Source organism: Protopterus annectens, chromosome 2.part2, assembly GCF_019279795.1.
Source record: "Protopterus annectens isolate FY-2018-M chromosome 2.part2, PAN1.0, whole genome shotgun sequence".
Lineage (NCBI taxonomy): Eukaryota > Metazoa > Chordata > Ceratodontiformes > Protopteridae > Protopterus > Protopterus annectens.
This window is the reverse complement of record NC_056730.1, coordinates 611,496,546-611,502,758: the sequence shown is the minus strand read 5'-3', so window position 1 is coordinate 611,502,758 and position 6,213 is coordinate 611,496,546.

Sequence of the window (6,213 nt, the reverse complement as noted above, 5' to 3'; positions counted from 1 at the left end):
TTTATCTTGCCAAATAAACAATGTTAATAGAATTACAGGTAGGAGTGCACTTGAAATTAAACTGTCTGCCAGTTTTAGGATGTAAAAAGCTAATATCTCTGTTGATATAAGCATAGCAGCAGCAGTTATAACAGGGTTGAGTTCCATTTCTTCCCTTCTGTATTATGTTTGGTCTAATGTCTTTATTGCACAACTGTTGTTTCAAATTTATACATTTTCTGTAAGCAAACATTGGGGTATCATTAATTAAATGTCTAAGCTCTGTAAGTGCTCGTAATATACCCCAATTGTCAGATATGACTTTTTTAATCTGTGATGTACTTCTACTATAGGTCATGACATATCTTATTGGAGTCTGGGTTATATCGGGGGCATTCACAGTCCTATCATTACTCTCTGCTCCTGTGCTGAAATATGGAGTGACTTCACTATCTCTCAATGCTGTAACTTAATCAAAACAGTGGGAAATATTCAAGCTTCTAGCTATTCTAGCTATAGCTATAAAAGTTATTGCAAAAAATTGGAAATGTAAAATTAAATTTATTTTACCAAATGTGTTTGTTTATTTAAGGCTGTAGGTAAAAAAAGCATTGCAAACTCTAAAAATGAGAACCTCAAATGTAATTTATCAATACTTATTGTGGCAAAAACGTAAAAACTTAGTGATTTATTGGAAAAGTATTAATGGTTTAGTTTTGTACAAATATCTCTTGTTATGTATCTTGTAAATAGTTATACAATTATGTTTTCCTTTTAAATGTCTGATTTTCTGTTTTTAAAACACCTTTATTGAATTATCAGTTGTAACCTAGGCAAATTTACATTTACATAAAAGTAATCAAACTGTGTTACCAAGCTCATGGTTACAAATATTTACTTTACATATATTGCTATATATCATATAATTTAAGAAACATTACATATATTATTCAATTTCAGCCTTTTTTGTTTAAAGAAGAAATGTCTTTATTAAACCATCACTTATGACATAGGCAATCCTACATTTGTATAAATTAAAACAAACCACATCAACACAATCCTAATTGCAAGTATATTACATCACAAACCATACTGATGCATTCTCAATTGCAAATATTGTATATCACTTATAATATACCCAATCATTTATAGTCAAACATTATATAGCTCATAGTTGGTCTAGATTTTGATTTCCATTTTCTAGTAATTACTGTTTTGGCAGCCACCATACTTAGACACAGCAAGGCCTTATCATGTCTAGGCCATTCTGATTCTGTATCATAGCTCAGAAAAATGATCTCCCTTGTCACACCAATCTGCCCACCCAGCATCTCTGACAGTGCATCCTGCAGGGAATCCTTAAAGTCCACCAACTTACTGCACTCCCAAAAATATGTCCCAATTACCTCTTTCTTCCCCATCACACCTCCAACATTCGGTGTCTATCTTGAGAAAAAATTCTGTGGAGTCTACTTGGGGTATAAAAATATCTGTATAAACATTTCCAAGTAAAAATCCTAAATCTTCTAGATTTTGTTGCATATTTGGGAGACATACATATATCCTCCCATTGTTTCTTTGTGAATTGCTTATCCAGTCTCTCTTCCCAATACTTTTTAACCTCCTCTGATTGATTTTTATAGTTATTATGCAATATTTTATATACTTTACTAATTATTCTTTTTTTAATGGCAGCTTTTGTTCTAGATTCTACTAAAAACTCTACCAGTGCTGGTCTTTTGTTTAGGACCCCCCTGTTTCCTTCTCTTTGCTGATACTCTGATATCAATCCTTTATAGGGAAGAGAATCTCTAACTTGCAGTCCAAATAAATTCTTGGCATTTTTCCATGCTATCATCTTTCCCTCTCTAGTTATTTACTCCCAATACCTTGGTATATTTGCTATTTTTATCCAATAAATTCCAGCCACCTATTGCCTATTGTCTATATCCCTAACTGCAATCATCCCTATCGGCCGACTCTCCTTTCTCCATTCCCATGTTGGCTTAGTTCTTAGGGTGCATTCTGCTACTTTATAAATATAATATACTGTATGATTATTGTTATTCTCCTTAAAGGTCTGCATTCAAAATCCCAGTCTCTCCTTGTTTCTTGAGCCCCCCCCCCGTTTCATCATAATCTCTTTCCACTTTGAATTATAGTTTTTTGCTTGTGCTATGTATAAGAGCCTTAACTGTGTAGTGTCTTCCCCTCCCAGATAAAGTCCTTCAGCTCTTTATTAATAACTATCCACAGCTTCTCCTCTGGCTGATAACAATATGCCTGATCTGTGTATAAAAATCTAATAAAAAGTTTTTCAAAAAAATGAAAAAATGTGTAACAACAATTTCTCAAATGCTGTCTTTCTTTTAGTGCTATCTTATGCCATACAGTCATCTTATCGTTTGCCTCCTTGCCTTCAGCTTCTGCCTTCTTCAGCCCCTCTACTTCCTTCCTAGTATTTCTCTGTGCTGTTGTTATCGCAATGCTAAAGATATAGCTTATTTCTACTTGTCAGCTCCAAAGCTCACACATCCTATCTCAGTGCTTTCTTTCTCTATACTCAAGATGATTCCCACAATGACAGGTGTTAATTCAGCCCTGCAGACGAAATCCCAGCTGAAGTCTACCTCACCAAGAAAATGATGCCTGCAGCTATTTCCACTGAAAATATTTAAGTAAATGCTGTACTGATTATGACCTACTTTTAAGCAGTATTTATAAAGTAGAGGGTCAGACCTGGTACTGCAGTTCTTTGAGATCCCTGATAATATGTCTCATGCTTTAACAATAATATATAATATGCTAATTTGGTGATTTATAGATGGGAGAAAGAGAATATCTTCGGTGACCCTAGGTTTAACAATGCGATCCTATATAGACGTTTCGTAGATGACGTCATAATGCTATGGAATGGGGGCGTGGACAAATTAGAAGATTTCATTAGTTATATGAATGATACCACCTCATTTCTCACATTCACTTATGAATACTCCCTGATAAGGGCTGATTTCTTGGATATTACCATAACAAAAGGAAACATCAATAGCTTGGCCACCACCCTGCACAGGAAGTCATGTTGGAGGAATAGCATCCTCCACTATGACAGCTTACACCCACGGCATATATTTCGCAACATCATAAAAGGTCAGATAAGCAGAATATTAAAAATATGCAGTGATAGACTGGATGCCCTACGATTGATCGAGCAGCAAAAACACTTTTTTATAGGCAGAGGATACCCAGCTAAATTGATTAATGAAGTAATTGAATCTATGCTAGGGAATCCTGTGTCATGGAACAAAGTAGGACAATCTGTGAATAGAAGAGAGAAAGGCAATAGCATTAAATATGACATCAAATATACCAGTGATGTTGAACATTTAATTGGGATAATCCAAGGGAACTGGAAAATCTTGCTCTCAGATCCATCCTTCCGGCAGTTGATAGGTAATAAACCTAGCTTCAGATTTAATAATTGCATGAACCTCAAAAGGTTACTATGTAAAGAGAAGCTTGATATTGGTCCTGTAGACATTAGAGCGCAAATAAAGACAGGTACTTATGCATGTGGCAGATGTTCCATATGCAAGTTTATTAAAAGAACACAAGGTTTTAGGATTCCAGGTATTAATGTAATTTTTGAACCTACTTTCTATGCCACATGCAATACGCAAAGTGTCATTTACCTTGCAACTTGTAACCAATGCGATAGCTATTACGTAGGCATGACATCACGTAGGCTCAGAGACCGAGTCTACAACCATGTCTACGATATAAAGAAGAAGAATCCCACTAGTGCGTTAGCTACACATTGCATTGACAGGCCTTCACATAGTTTTAGTTTTCTGGTTTTGCAGGTTATTAATCCCAATAGGAGGGAGGGTGATCACTTAGGTACAATAGAGATGTTCGAACTTAGGTGGATTTTGAGGTTAAAGGCGCACATACTACCGGGTCTTAACACTGCTGTTAATATTCGCCCTGCTCTGTTAGGATCCTTATGACACAACGACTAACTATGTATATTGACAGTTATTGCATGGTTTTGGAATCAGTATTATAATTTCCTGTCATGCTTTGACATGAAATGACATGTTGTTTATGAGTTGTTTATTTTAAATATTTTTATATTTCATGTCAACAGTTTGCATTGCTGAATTGGATAAAAACTGTGAATAATGCTTGTTGACTGATTTTGATTTTCCAACATCTTGAGGTTTTAATCCCCAATTGAGTGTTCATATATTATATATTAATATTTGCCTTACATTGGTAGGACCATTCTGATATAGCAATTAAATACACATTTTGAGGTACCATCTATGAACTTTGGGGTTAGCGTGGGAGGCTTGGATGGTCCTGTTATATCATGATTGTCGCCTATGATACTTTTGTTTATTAAGCTTACATATTCTTTGCAAACTTGGCGACAGGAAGTTATGGTATGTATATGTATTTGGAATGCCACATATATTTTGACCTAATATGGTTATAACATCTGATGAGGAAGATCTTAGAACCTTCATGTTTTTATAATGTACAGCGTGACCTGCTCTGGGTACATTGAATATTAGGCATCAAGATGAAGGTCCGTCGGCTATATCATGTTTGCCGATGTGTACACATAGGACCATTCTGATATAGCAATCAAATACACATTTTGAGGCACCACACATGAACTTTGGGGTTAGCGTGGGAGGTTTGGACGGTTCTGTTATATCATGATTGTCGCCCATGATATTTTCTGTTTATTAAACTTATATATTCTTTGCAAGCTTGGCGACAGAAAGTTATGGTATGCATATGTATTTGGAATGTCATATTTAATATTTTGACCTAAAACATGGTTGTAACACCTGATGAGGAAAACCTCAGAACCTTCATGTTTTTATAACTCACAGCGTGACCTGCTCTGGGTATATTGAGTATTAGGCATCAAGATGAAGGTCCATCGGCTACAATTTATATTGAGTATTAGGCATCAAGATGAAGGTCCATCGGCTATATCATGTTTGCCGATGTGTATATAAAAAACGCCAATGAAAATAAGAAATCAAAATATAAGAAGCAAAACTGATAACATCTTTAATACTTGATGTATAAGTTATAAATATTTTCTTGGTTTATTTTTGTATATACTGATGACTATACGCACAATTGTTTGATGACTATAGTCTCAGAATGACAATGAATTATAAAAAGTGTGTCAGCTAAGAATCATGTTGGTTCCATTCGCGTTGTTAACCTGATGTGACGTAAGTTATTTAAAGTAGTGAAACACAATTCATATATTCAGCTGAAGCGTATATGGATATGTCAGCGTTTTATGAACTTTTTAATATTTGTATTAAGTCACTATCAGATCTGTGTGACATGATATTTTTAAATATCCAGTGTGTTTCGGTGTTTTTAGTGAAAGGATGCAGGATTTATATTTGTATTACTGACTGCATTTTTTGAGAGAAGTGACACACCTTGGTGGTTACTTTAACTGCATTAATTGTTGTTTTAATTAATTAGTTAATTGATGATTGTTGTGATATATAAATGGGCGTTTTTTATGTGAAAAATGTAACCTGAGGAAGCGCACTCGTGTGCGTGAAAGCGCTTGTTCTTATAAAATAAAATTGGATTTTTATGTTATCGTGGTGGTTCCCAGCAGTGTTTCTTCTTCATGCTTTAACAATAAAAGAAACTGGAGTCTCCTGGCATCCCTCTATGTGTTTCTGTTAGTAGCACTCCCTGACTGGTAGGGAAATGTTGTCTCATGGTTTGTTTCCTTCTCGTTTTCTCACACTCATGTACATTTATGCTGCATGCACTGCTGGGAGTAGCCTGCCTTTCCTTTCTTCTTTAAAGCTAGGAGACTGCAAAAAAAGTGTGCTTGTAAACATAAGTAGATTTTGTTTCTTCAGTAGAGAATATTTTTGTGAAATTGGGAGAAGCTCAGCTCCCTAAACATTCATTCCTGTCAGTCTGCACATGCACAGACTGACTCCCACAAATGCAGGGGGGTATTTATTTAAACTCTCCAAGCTCCTTATAAAAAACAATTATTGCAATGCGGTGGAGGTATGAAAAAATGTCTTTAAACTGTTTATGTGAAATTAAACAATATCTGTAACATTAGCTTTCCGTTCACTTTCTCACACAATCTTCCTCATTGCTTTTACAGACGCACAGCAGACAGTGCTGGATGATTTGTCCACATGGCTCTTAGCCTAATACCAA